At 45.6% G+C, this 14,434-nt stretch overlaps 1 protein-coding gene across 2 annotated transcripts in view; it reads left to right on the top strand.

Moving 5' to 3' along the window:
• The window catches only part of BRF1 (BRF1 general transcription factor IIIB subunit), a 1,205,829-nt gene that overhangs the window by 645,611 nt on the left and 545,784 nt on the right, over positions 1-14,434 (top strand). The gene's annotated exons all lie outside the window — the stretch shown is intronic.

Below are 14,434 nucleotides of genomic sequence, written 5' to 3'. Positions count from 1 at the left end.
ACTGTTATGAGTAAGGTTAGATCGTATCTTAAACACCGATACAGCTACAATTATTCTCTTTAAAAAATAAATAAAAAAAGTAGGCCAACGCACCAACCACCTCTTCCAGCAAAGTGTATGTCCCGCACTCACAAGGCTCTCACTTTAAGTCTTTTTGTGACCGTGTGTGGGCAGAGCGCGCATAGGCTGTGGAGGGTTAGAACATTGCTTGACACGTGTGGCACATGTATTTTGATACGGGTTGGTCAAACCTGGATCAAGCCACTTCCACGGAGTCCCGCCTTCTGATATTCTTCACTTGCAGCGACTGGTCAAGCAAATGCTCCCTACCCCTCCTCCATGATAAACGCTGCTCCAGGTTTCTCCGCCTGAAAGGGTCACAAACATGTCTGAGTAGGCCATCAAAGTGTATGGAAGTGGGCAACAATCAACTAAGTAGTACCGGACACTTGAAGAGGGTCAGAGCTGCACCCACTATATAAAAATGTCCCTGACAGACCCACCAGACTGTTGACCACTTACATTACCATATGTTGTAGCCAAATATTATATAAACATCTTATTACATGTAGTGTTGCGCTCTAGTCGTTGCGGCGTGACGCAACGAAGTAGAGTGTGGCGGCCATAATGTGGACAGCGCGCTGAGCTGAGAAAGCGAACAGAAGCGGCTCACAGCGCTCCCTGGTACATATGTTAAATAAACAAGCATTTTCAATGCAATAGGTTTCGCATTAGGAAAGTTTGAGCTATTGGTATTGTACATGACAATTTTTTTATTTATGTGTTGGTTTTGAAAATAGCGAAATTAATAGCTTTGTCATTTACAATGCCAATAGTTTTAACTTTCGCAAATGTGACAACTATAGCATTTGTAATGATGTGGTGGTGTCTGTGAGTGATGTGGTGGTGTCTGTGAGTGATGTGGTGGTGTCTGTGAGTGATGTGGTGGTGTCTGTGAGTGATGTGGTGGTGTCTGTGAGTGATGTGGTGGTGTCTGTGAGTGATGTGGTGGTGTCTGTGAGTGATGTGGTGGTGTCCCTGAGTGATGTGGTGGTGTCCCTGAGTGATGTGGTGGTGTCCCTGAGTGATGTGGTGGTGTCCCTGAGTCATATGGTGGTGCCCCAGAGTGATGTGGTGGTGTTCTGCGAGTGATGTGGTGGTGTTCCGTGAGTGATGTGGTAACAAAGTCCTTAATAGTGCTCCTTTTATATAACTCAGAAGGATGAAAGGCTGAAGGAACCTTCCACTTTATGAACCCGGATCGACACAATTTAAACAGAGACAGACATCTGCTGTGGATGTATTAGTCAATGAGTAACCAGGCCAGCTCTGCAATTTATATTTGAAATGGTGAAACGCTGTCCTTAACTATCTGCTCTTCTTTTATTTGCTAAAGAGAGTACTAGACTGTCCAGTTTTTTTTGTAGCTTTATACAGCGCAAAGTCGGCCTGAAAGAATTGGAGCGCGTACATGAGCGCCAGATACATTACACAGACACATTAATTTTTTGGTAGGCACAGGGGGATTAAGTGATTTGCCCAGAATCAAATGAATATGTCAATAGGGCAAGTAGGGCGATTCTGTAAACCAAGTCAGCTCTAAAGAGTGTTCTGACCACTCTCAGACTTCCTGACCTGTGATAGAATTGGGTGGGGGAGCGTGAGAAGCTGAGGAAGAAGAACGGTGGGTGTATAGGGAGGAGGGTGGTGCCTGAAAGATTGCATTTGAGCTCCCTGGCCAAGAGCCTCCCCTACTTTGACTAGTCTTTTAAGCTTACTCAATACAGTAATGTACTGTACACTTGCCATGCTTGGTGTGCAGAGGGAACGAGCAGGTGAGGGATGCTCCAGTCTTCAGTCTCCTGCATCTTGGAAGCCAAACCTAGTTGTTCTCGTCATTTTGATGGGGTTCTTACATAACTGACGTAAAAAGGAAGAGAGGGAATTCTGTGATGTGTGGGAACAGTGCAAGGTTTTATTACCGGCCTGCAGCGAATTCGACAAACACCTACTTTAATTCAGCATACCCTTAACGTGAATGCGTATCCAACAGATGCTAGCGATTGGTTATCCGGACCTGAAAAAAACTCAACAAATATTCCATAACCCACTGACATCCCCCACCAGATTAGCCTGAAATGAGTGATTGCCTGGGAAACAGTTGCTGACGGACGGGCCTGAAACAAGATTATAGTTTTATTTAAAATCATATATTGAAAACCGAATAAAAAAAAAAAACAATGTACACGGTTCAGTGCTGTACGCGTGCAACGCGATCCGATTCTTTGGACAGGAGCGGCGGTGAAAGATGATCTGAATCTGGTCACAGGGACCCTGCGGCCCGCACCTGCCTACCATAAGGTTTAGCCTCTAAGAGACGTCAGGCGGGCGCACGCACTTCCGCGCAGAGTGTTCTTGGCTGCTTCTACGGGTCCGCTTGCTGATGGCGTACAAGAGGGGATGGACGGCACTGGAGCCCCTGGCCACGTCGCCCCCGCCCGCCCGCCGTAGCAGCACTGGAGCCCCTGGCCGCATCGCCCCCGCCCGCCCATCCATCCATTGGGAGCAGGGCAGAAGGAGCCCACAAGAAAACAGGGATTTCATCAAGAAAAGAGCCCGGTGAGGTATGGGGGGGGGGGGGAGCGTGTGTGTATGCAGTGTGTGTGCGCACGTGTGTGTATGCGACGGCGGGGGTAGGTTCTCTGTATGTATGGGTGCGTGCGTGCATGGGCGCTCGTGTGTGTGTCTCTGTGTATGCGCATGCATGTGTGGTGTTGGAGCTTCCGAGGGGGGCGGGGGGGAGCGTGTGTGTATGCAGTGTGTGTGTGTGTGTGTGCGCGTGTGTGTATGCGACGGCGGGGGTAGGTTCTCTGTATGTATGGGTGCGTACATGGGCGCTCGTGTGTGTGTCTCTGTGTATGCGCATGCGTGTGTGGTGTTGGAGATTCCGAGGCAGGAGATGGGCACAGCACCGTGCACACCCACGAGGTCAAATCTGCGCTCGTGCCACCCTCGTGTCCACATTCCCAAAAACTGGTGACAATAGTTGTCGAGCAGAGAGAAATCAATGCTTCGCATTGATTGCACGTCTAGGCTCGACCTAACGAGCAGACAGCAATCAATGCTTCGCACTGATTGCACGTCTAGGCTCGACCTAAAAAGCAGGGTTGTGTGACACCGGCTTGCAATAACACAGCACTGAAGACCCGCAAGCAATAGTAAAAAAATCTTCCTTTAGCTGACCTTTGCCTTTTTTTAAAACAGAAACATGTTGTCAATGTCCACTGTTAATTAACCTTTTATCTAATCCAATCAAATCTTAACAAGGAACAACAATGTTCCGTCCATGCAAATACTTCATATGAAGTGGGACTTGACTGTCTGGGAGCTGGGAAATGACACAGGTTTTGTGATGCCTGAGACGAAAAAACAGAAAGAAGCGTTATTCAAACTAACGTGTTCAGGGAAAGGTACAATGGAAGGAGATATAAACAAGATTGAAGTATGGTTAAAAAAAAACTGACAACAGTAATAAATAAACAATTATAATTAAAACATTTGAAATATTGAAAAAGCCCTACCGAAATGTATAACAAATAAAAACTAAAAACAGGAAACCTAGTCATATGCACTTAAATGTCTGTTTACGTACTAAAATCTTCAATAGCAAGAAAAATATTAGCTTTTTGCTTAATGGTTTATTAAACCCGTTTTCTGTGATTTTGATCACCTAAGTGTATTTGTGATAAATAAAACAAGAAGAAAAAAAATCAGCAGAAAATAGAGTACCAATTGTACGTAATAAGGAAAACGCTTTAAAATTCTGTTTCCAGTGGCGTTATATTATTAATTTCTGTCTATGGGGAGATTAACAAGTGTAGAATTCTGTCTAGTGGGTTTTTGATGATGTACTTACTATTTTTGATTTTAAATCTTTTATTGTTCGGAGCAGGTAGACAACGTAAAGTGTCAAACTCAAGACGCCATGCACGTTTTCTTCCTATTTACTACCACTGCACGTCTGCCTAACGGCTCTAGTTGCAAAACCCGAATGCACCCCTGACCTCAGGAGAGGGCGTAGGGGTCAACTGTATTGTGCCGTACTTCCAGGCATTTAGCTGCAGTGTCCCCATTGGACGCTTCAGGCGTGTGGTCAGCCTCTGTCGCTATTGGGTAGTGGGTACCACACCTCCCGTTTCCAGGGAAGCGCTCGGTGTGGCCAGCAGTTCTTCGAATACAGCAAACCAGAACATTCCCAGCTCTCTAGAGGCAGCGGGGGGAAATTGTCATAGGAGACAAGGAGTGCTCTATTGCACAATGTGAGGTTTTGTTTTCTTCCCAACAGCAAGATGTTTCGGAATACTGACACAGCTAGCCTAAGTCTCATTCTAACGTCCGTGTCTATGATTGTAGAGCAGCCTCACTGTATTATAAATGCATTTATATAGCGCTTACTACACCTGACGATGTGCTAGTCCGATACCCAGGACTAGTAGTTAATCCAGTAGTTATTGGATTGGGTATTTAGGTTAGTCGTGTTCTCAAAGAAATACACTCTATATAAATAAATAATTGTACAGAAGAAACAAGACAACTGTTGATTCATTATTAAAATTGTCAGGGCAGAATGGTGCGGTTCACTAATTCTAAAATGGGACTCCCAGTGCAGTGATGCAATCGTATTTGCCAAAGTGAAAAAGTGAAACAATCTAAACAAACTATTTGTATTTAAAAGTTCATACCTCGGCTATACCTAAAGAGGCAGAACGTGGCACTTCTAGCAGAGGGAGACGTCTAGGCAGGGATTAAGTGCTAGTCTCCTCAGTGTTGCTTTTCAAGACAGGATACAACACAGATGGGGCCTCGGGCAATTATGGGACTCAGCCTTCACCTCCTCACTACTCAGGGCACAAGTCCTAAACAAGGCAGCGCTGGGAGGGGAGCTGGGCACGAAGGAAGGAGAAATGTGAGTCACGGCGGCCGTGAAGTGTGAAGAAGATCCCTTTGAAGCTCTCGGAGGCAGGAGCAAATGGTAAGGGGAGGAGAAATGCTGCTGGGGTGAATGCCTGAGGCCAAATCCGGAACGTAAAAGTCAGCATTGTGGATAGACGGCATTAGGTCTCTCTACGAGACCTAAAAAGCATTAAATAGTCAAACCTGCCTGTACTCTATATTAAGGTGCAACCTGACTCGTACAACTGGCGAGGAGGCCGGGATTTCGGACCGGCAAGGTACCACGTGACCCACAGCACGAGGCACAACAATTGCAGACCACGGCCACAGCAAGGCAAGCCACAGGCAAAGAAATACAACCAGGAGAGCGCAGCAGAGGAGAGGGACCTCCCAAAGTTGAGATTCCATGAAAGAAGGCCGCTCTCTAAGACCTGAGGAGGGCAGAGCCCACAGCTGGCGGAGAGGGGCGAGACCCACCCAGGCAACAACCCAGGTGCACCCTAGAAGCGAGTCACCACACCAACAGTGAGTACGACGGCCATTGCAGGGTGGGGAGAGAAAAAGAACCAAGAGAGAAACGCATCTGGCACAATAATACTGGGCGCCATACCCTGAGTACTCAGCCTACCCGAGGCCCTGGCCGAACAGACGCAAAGAAGCACGGGGGCGAATCTGCGCCTCAACAGAGCCCCACACGCCAGCACAGGATAAGCGCACCAGGAAGTCCTAGAGGGGAGGAGGAATTGCCAGTGAGACGAGCCGAAATGTGCGTCCAAGCCTCCTCGCTCACGACGCCTTTCCCCTTCCTGCAAGACCAGGGGATCCCCCGATGAAGTGGGAAGACTGGAGAGAATATTTCATGAACTATCTGGAGGCGCTAGAAGACTAGAATGCAGAGGCGTTCCCCAGCAAAAGACAGAGGAGAATATTACTCCACAACTTAGGCCCAGAAGGCATCCGAGTGTTCAACAATCTAGTCCCCACACCGAGACCAGCGGCTGATGACGACGTGTTCCGACATGCCATAGAAGACCTGAACAATCACTACAGACTGGTGGTGTGTACGTCCATAGACAGGTACAACTTCAAACAGCGGAAACAGGCCACGGGGGAGTCCATAGACGAATATGTGTCAGCCTTGAAGAAGTTAGCAGTAAGATGTAAGTTTGGTGCCCTACATGATGAATTCATCATAGATCAAATTGTCATGCTCACTACGAACTCTGCAATTCAAGACAAATTGTGGGTGAACGGAGAGGCATCCCTCAAAGAAGTCATAGCCATGGTGAAGAAGGCTGAACTATCCAAAAGATGTGCGGATGCCGCAAAAAGGGATTCCACCGCGAGGCCCATGGTCAACAGAGTCAACGAAGTAGACCCACCGGACAGGGGCAAGGCAGAAGCAAGGGACACAAGAACGCAAGCCAGGTGGACGTCAAAAGCCTCACCGGTGAAGAGACCCACAAGCGACAGCAAGAATGCGTGCTACAGGTGTGGCAGTATGCCCCACGCAGCCCACGAAAAACGCTGCCCGGCCTTCCGACCAAGTGCACGTTCTGTGGCATAATGGGCCAATTTGAGAAAGTGTGTCGTCGCAAACAGAAAAGACCGGCCGTTAAATATGTCTCACAGGAACCAGGAGACGAAGATGAGGTGGAAGAAGACGAGGACAATGTGTTCTGCATAGAGGAACACATACTGGGCATAGATTGTGCCCGCTTCCGGAAGCCAGTGTGACCTGATCATAGGAGGAGTACCGGTAAAGATGGTGGCAGACTCAGGATCTCCGTATTCCATAATACAACGCATGGTGTGGGAGGAGCACTTCAAACAGCAAGTGGGGCCTCACCTGGAACTGCCAGACATTCGACCAGTCACGTTCACCGATGAGCCCATCCCCATGGTAGGGTTTTGAACCCTGAAGTTCGAGTTTAAGGAGCGGAGTGTAGAATGCAAGCTATACGTGGCTGAAAAGGGGCCTTCCGTGTTAGGATGGATGGATCAAGGTGATTTAGGCATACAGCTGAATCCTGGAGGCACCACACAAGTGCCGATGACCAGCCCTGAGCAACAACCAGATGTCAATAGACTGAAGGAAGAATTTCCCACAGTGTTTGGAGGCACGGTGGGGAGGCTAACGAGATTCACACACAAGATTAACCTCAAAACGGACACCAAGCCGGTGTGCCACAAAGTAAGGAACATTCCGCTGGCGATCAAAGATACGGTGCAAGCGGAATTACAGAGATTGGAAGACAACGGCATTATTGAGCCGATCAACAGTGCAGAATGGTTGGCGCCGCTGGTGGTAGTAGTGAAGAAACCGAACGGCAAGGTCCGCCTGTGCAGGGACCTGAGAGAGTTAAACAAGAACATAATAGTTGAGAAATTTCAGCTACCAAGGATAGACGAAATGCTGGCGAAAACGAAGGGCGTGAGATGGTTCTCCACCATTGACCTCACACCTCAGCGTACCACCAGATAGCTTTGCATCACACGTGCTGCAAGCTGACGTCCTGTATAACACCATTCGGATGTTATCAGTTTCGCAGGATGCCATTCGGACTGGCGTCTGCGGCGGCCGTGTTCCAGAACCTTATGTACAAGCTGTTCAAGGACACTGAAGGTGTTCAGTACTTTCAAGAAAACATTTTGATAATGGGCAAGGACAAAGCAGACCATAATGCAAAGCTACGCGCAGTGTTGCAGTTGTTGGAAAGTAATGGGCTCACAGCGGAATGGGACAAGTGTTGCTTTGGAATGTCGTCCACCACATACTTGGGCCACGAGATCAGTGATCAGGGTATCACACCAAAACATGCCAATGCCAAAGCCATAGGCGACGCACCCCCACTGAAGAGCAAGGAAGAAGTCCGTTCGTTCCTTGGGATGGCCAAGTTTTGCAGCAAATTTGTGCCACACTTTGCCACCAAAACCCATCCCTTACGTCAACTGCCGCAAGATAAAACGTCATTTAGGTGGACGGAGCAGACGCACAACGAATTCCAGAGGATCAAGGCTGACATTAGCAAGGCAGTCCCACTACAGGGGTTCGATCATCAAGCAAGATCCATACTGACCACCGATGCGAGTGAGAAGGGACTGGGGGCAGTCCTAATGCAGGAGATGGAGATTGGGGAAGTGTCCACCATCAGTTTTGCGTCCAGATCGTTATCACCTACGGAACAGAAGTTCAGCGTAATATAAAAGGAAATGTTAGCGACTGTGTGGGCAACGGCGAAGTTCCGCCAAATCCTCTGGGGCACGAGATTCCGACTAAGGACAGACCACAAGCCATTGGTCAAAGTACTTGCGTCATGTGGACATGCGAATACGACCCCACGTATCGCAAAGGTGACCCTAAAACTGTTGGACTACAGATATGACTTTGAGTACATTCCTGGAACCAGAAACAAAGTGGCAGATTACCTCAGCCGAGCATCAGCCATGGAAGAAGCTCCTCAGATCTCCGAAGAAGACATTAGTGTAGCCTTCATGGAGGACCACGAGAAGGTGATAAGCGTGCAGGAGTGGAAGGAAGCTTACGAGAAGGACGTGGACATCATTAAAGTCAAGCAATACATACTGTAGGGATGGCCGGAAAAGAGACGTATGAAGACAGAGCACAGGAAGTTTTTTGATGTACGGGAAGAGTTATCTATTGGAGACCAAGGGACCTTCCTGCTGCGAGGAGATGACGTGATCCCGCCCCAGGCAGTGGTGCCGCACTTACTAACCATCCTGCATGAAGGTTACCTGGGCATCGTGAAAACGAAGCTTCAGGCGAAGCAAATGTATTGAATGTCGTAACTCGGACAAAACGCAGAGCATGATGCGCCCGTCTTTGGGCAAATTCAACAACCCCACCAACCCTTGGGAGGAGTTATCAATAGACATCCTCGGCCCGGTGCTGGATGCGCAAGGAGTTCCGAAATATGTGGTAGTGCTCACAGATCGATATTCTAAGTGGCCGGAGATAGACATTCAAGAAGACATGGACACAGTGAAAGTGTTAAAGTTTCTCACTGCCGTCTTTCTGATGGAAGGCATTCCACGTTCCATATTAAGTGACAATGGACCCCAGTTCACGTCGGAAAAATGGAATACCTATATGGGGAGAAATGGCATCCAGATCAAACACACCACAATATATCATCCAGCAGGAAACGGATTGGGCGAAAGATTCAATATGGTCATCATGGGCTTGATACAATTATCAATAGGAGCAGGAAAGAACTGGGAAAAGGAGCTATGGAGCACGTTGTGGGCCTACAGGATCACCCCAACCAGCACAGGATACAGTCCGTTTAAAATCTTAAGAGGCAGGGACCCATTCACCAAAGACAACGTTGCCTGGAAGGAACGCACCATCACAAGCAAATGGTCCCCTGCTGTGGTCCACCACAACCTGGAGAAGGCGCAAAGAGTATATACAGAACATTACAATAAACGGCGTAACGTGAAGGAGTCTACAGAGGAGAGTGGGTCTGAGTCAAACTGGCCCAGTTGAAAAAAAGGGGGACAGTAAGTTCAGTGCACCCCAGCAAGTGAAGGAAGTGTACAGCAGAGCGGCCTTGCTGAGTGACGGAAAAGTCTGGTCCCAAGACCGGATGTCCAAGTGTAATAAAATTCTGCAGTGGACCAGAGAAGAAGGCTCGCCGGCAGAGTCCCACGAAAATCAACAGGTTGAAATCATCCAAGCAGAGACAGAGGAGGTGAACCTAGAAGTAGCAGATAGAAAAGGAGAGTGGGAGATGAGGGACGACCAGGACAATCAGAAAGGCCAGGGGAGCATGGGTGATGCATCACCGAAGGAGAAGCGGCAGGGTGCAGGGAAGATGGAGCTTAGTCCCCATCGAGAAGATGCAGAAAAAACTTTCAGTACCCCGGTGAGACGCACCCGTACTGGCCGAACAGTGGTAAGACCGGCGAGGTACAGAGACTATGAGATGGGGGAGGAACTTGATAAAGCTAATGGACACCCTTGGGTCACTGCTTTCTGTGTGTGTGTTCAACCATTAAAAGAGGATGATATGTAGTGTTGCGCTCTAGTTGTTGCGGCGTGACACAACGACGTAGAGCGTGGCGGCCATGTTGTGGACAGCGTGCGGAGCCGAGAAAGCGAGCAGACGTGGCTCCCGGCGCTCCCTGGTACATACGTTAAATAAAAACGCATTAGTCAAACCTGCCTGTACTCTTTATTAAGGTGCAACCTGACTTGTACATTATACAAGTTTTACATTTATTTATTTATGATTACGGAACTCCGAAGGGGTCCACATAAATCACAACCACCAACACATAAATAAAATAAACACAGAAGAATATTCCTCCCCAATAAGAGATCAGAGATTCCTAAATGGAATCAAACAATTAGAGTTTTCAGTTAAAAACATGGCAGCATATCATACAGTACAAAGTATTAGTGTCCCTCGTTCCATTAGTGCAAGAGTTTAGAAGATACATTTATTTATTTCTATTAACATAAGATAGTTTATATACCATCAAATACCATCACAAGATAAAAAGTAAAATCGCCCACATAAAAAATATTAGCGACTACTACCTACGTATCTAATGTACCATAATATAGATTTGAAAAACACAAAAAAATAAAAAAATCTGTGACAAAACATTTAGTTAGGGGCTCATAAATAGATTCTACTACTGCTGAGGCAGAGAGAATAGATAGCTGTAGACATATTGGTCTCATCTATTTTTTGCGGCACAATAACAAAGCTGGATAAATAAATAATACATGATTAACATCTTCGAGACCGTTATTGCACAGATTACAGATCAGTGGGGAATCATATAATTTCACCAGTAAAGGGTTTAAAGAATCATACCCTGCCTCAATAGTAAACAAAAGCGTCGCGCACCGTGACTCAAGTTCCAAGAAATATAAGTCTGTACTTTATTTATCAAGCAGGAGTCAATAGCCATGGTTACCCTTCTTTAAAATAGAAGCTTCCCTATCCCTAGAGATGCTTGTTTCCCAAGTGGCCTGTTTCAGGATAGCTTTTAATTGATACAGGGAGAAAGTAAAAATCAAGGACTGGTTTAATTGCAGAAAATCAATCACAGTCAAAGTTTCTAAAGATTCATGACCGTTCTTTTAAACAATATAACATTTATTTTCAAAGCCAGACACTAAGTGTACCATAATCACTCTTTGCCAAAACCAAGGCCCCACGCACTACCCTCGTGAGGCCTTGTGCCCAGGTACTTCTCAATCCAAATTCTAGCCTGAGGGTGCCCGCAGATCATGCCGAATTAACTGAGGCTAGACTTTTTAGATTTCAGCCTTCCGCTACGTTTAAAAAGCCCCATTTCCCTACATCGATCAATTTTATACCATACAGCAAGGAGGCAGGGATTTTTGCACGAAAGACCTCCAATAAGGATGTAAAATGTCTTCTCCTGGTTGACCTGTAAAGGGATTCCAAGCTTTTCCCTGAGTGGTGGCTTTAGAGATATTGTTTTCTTTATGGGCTTTATCGCTTAGGTTACCACACACTATTTTTCCTAAAAAGGTGTATGATTTTACAAGTATCAATTTTTGGCCGCCTACAAACCATACAATGTTTCCATATTTTTACTTCTTTCTCCCAGACATGCACATCATTTTACTTTTTGATATATTGAGCTTTAGGTGATGAGCCTCAGAGAATATTTCGAGCGCTTACAGACTACTATTTAATCTCTTAGGGGTTAAGTCAAAGATTATTATGTTATATGCATAGAGTAGACTCGTAATCGATTTCCCCCAATTGAAGGTGCCAGTAAGCATCCTTGTTTAAATCCATTTGCGCTGGGGATGGAGGTTCACAAAGTAACTCCAAAAGGGTGCTCGGCATGCCCAAGTGTGAATGCTTACTTCACAGCGAAGAGCGATTTACTTTGTGAATGGCTGTGGAGAAGTTGATAAAACCCGTATATACCATTCCTCCTCTAATTTTAACATATTTTTAATTTATTATCTGAAGGGCAGTCAAATTATCAGTTGTTCCATGTTTCGTCCTAAACCCAGTTTGCTCCATAGGTAAAATAATATTGGCATCTGCCCTACCGCTAATTTGGGTCAGGAAGCATTTAGCTAAGACTTTACCCATCGCTTCAAGAAGCGCAATCTGATAGTTTTGAGGAAGGTCACAGTCTCCTTTCATAAATAGTGGTACTATGATACTTCCCTTCCAGGAGGGGGGAACCATTTTTCTCTCATAACAGTGCTTAAAAACTGTTCAAAGGATTTTACGCCAAAGTGTACTATTTTGTTTTATGACCGTGATTAGTATTACATCGGTGCCCATTGCAGCTGATGTACCCATTTCAGTAATCACCATTTCTTTTTCCTTTTCAGGAGACGATCCATACAAGTTAGAGCCTTCCTTTAACATGGGGTACTTAATTGCGCCCTCATTTGTTGCATAGAGTCCCTGAGTAAAACTAACCCATTTGTATTCAAAAGTGGCAGGGAGTGATCAAGCTCTGGCTTCACAACCCTCTGCCACAAGAGACCAAAATGTCCTTATCTGACCTTTTGAAACTGCTTCCCTAAGTTTTATCCAGATACTGTCGCCTTCTCCTTTCTTAACCTGGCCTTTACTCGATTCCTCCTCCTATTAATAATATTCTATATAATATCTTTCAGAGGCATAGTTGAGATGCTGTTCCCTGACTGTATTATTTATTGCATAATTTTACGAAAGAAGAGATTAGGGAATCCCTTTAAAAAATTATGTGTGGGGGAGATTCTTTATCATATGCTTTTTTGAAATAGGAGAAGACCTCACTTAAGTGGGCCTCATGAGGCATCTGGTGGAATATAGGCATTTATCAGCATCAATGGAGGTCTTCTCACATTTCCATCAGAGTTGGAGAAAATTACAGCCAGAAATAAATTGCTTGGATCTTTATAGCAATCCTATTTCCATTGGATCTTATTAGACAGTAGACAGGCCACCCCCCTTTGCGTTCCCCCTCCTGGTAGGTGTTGCTTAGCTATCTAAAGTGAGACAGTCCTTACAACTCAAACCATCTGGGGAAAGGGCTCCTCGATACTCACCACATTGGCATCTAAATAATTCAAATAATGCAACGTCTCCTTACTAATCTTTATTCCTGCCGCATTCCAGGATATGATTTTTATTTCATTGCTAGTAGGATTGATGATGATAGTGGCTACTATTGGAAACATTTGACAATGCACCGGGTAACCAATTCCATTTGGGGCTTTTCTTTAGTATTCCACTAAAGGGAAGGTAGGGTAATTGTTTAATTGACACGAGTCTAACATATTTATCTATGCCGATTTTTATTTCCTTTGCATCAAGCAGTGACCCTCCCCCCCCCCCCCCCCCGACTAGTAGTAATTGGGATCACAAAAACCTATTATCTATGGCGCTTTATCAGGCTTTTTCAAAAATTGGAACATCAATCCCCCTACTTTGAAGCTCTTCGGTCCATTTCAAGATCAAATTTATAGTCATTTTAAAATTGGAAATTACCCTCAACTTATGACCAACTTCAGTGGTTAAAAGGGAGACTAAATTTATGTCACTACCTTGAATAAGTTTCAGATTCTCAATCTCCGAGAAACATTTAGGCAGCGAGGTCCTGATTAATATTAAATCTGCATCAAACAAGTGTACAGGTATCCACATTACGCCAGGCAAGTTCTACACCAACTAACTCTGAATAACCTACCATTTTATCAGAATCTGGGAAACGGTCAGGCACAGGGTTTAGTACGGATGGAATATGGTTAAAGGGCCCCCTTGTTCTACCGTTGTAACTACTACAGGTCCACCAACTGGGGCATTAGCGTAACCAGTTTTGGGAGCTGGAATGTTGAAGGGGGGTGTGATTGAGAGGGAAGATGCCTCATATGCCGCCATAGACTCCACAGTTCATTCTTCGTCCTATAGGTTCACAAAGTCACTTTCCGGCTCAAGATCTTGTGGAGCTGTTTGTAGAAGCTGACACTGCGACTTGAAATGTACGAGTTTAAACAAAAAAATAGCTGGTCCAATAATTGGGGCTAAAGTTGTATTTTTGCAGTGACGTTCCCTAACGGGTCAGATACTTGCTGAATGATGCCAACGTATTACATTAAGAGATAATGTGCAGCAACCAGGGTCAGATTGGGATCACAATTAGGCCAGGGCACTCTAAAAAAAAGAAAAAAGTTGCCCACATTCCCTGATATCCCTTCGGGGATCTATTCAGGCGCTATAGAAGCATATAAAATAAATAAAATAAAATAAATCCCTTTCATGGATCGCCATCTGTTTAGTCTCCCTGGAATCTGGCCGGTTATTTTTTATTATAGTTTTGTATAGTGTGAACTCGGCCCAAAGTCATTGGAGCAATGTACCTGAGCACCAGTTACATTACACAAGATCAAATTCATTTTTAGGTCAAGGACCGTCGCACTGCGTAGCAATGGGCGGAGCCCGAGATTTAATGTTTCTTGAAG

This window comes from Lissotriton vulgaris, chromosome 9, assembly GCF_964263255.1.
Source record: "Lissotriton vulgaris chromosome 9, aLisVul1.2, whole genome shotgun sequence".
Classification (NCBI taxonomy): Eukaryota; Metazoa; Chordata; class Amphibia; order Caudata; family Salamandridae; genus Lissotriton; species Lissotriton vulgaris.
This window is presented reverse-complemented; position numbering and strand designations above follow the sequence as displayed.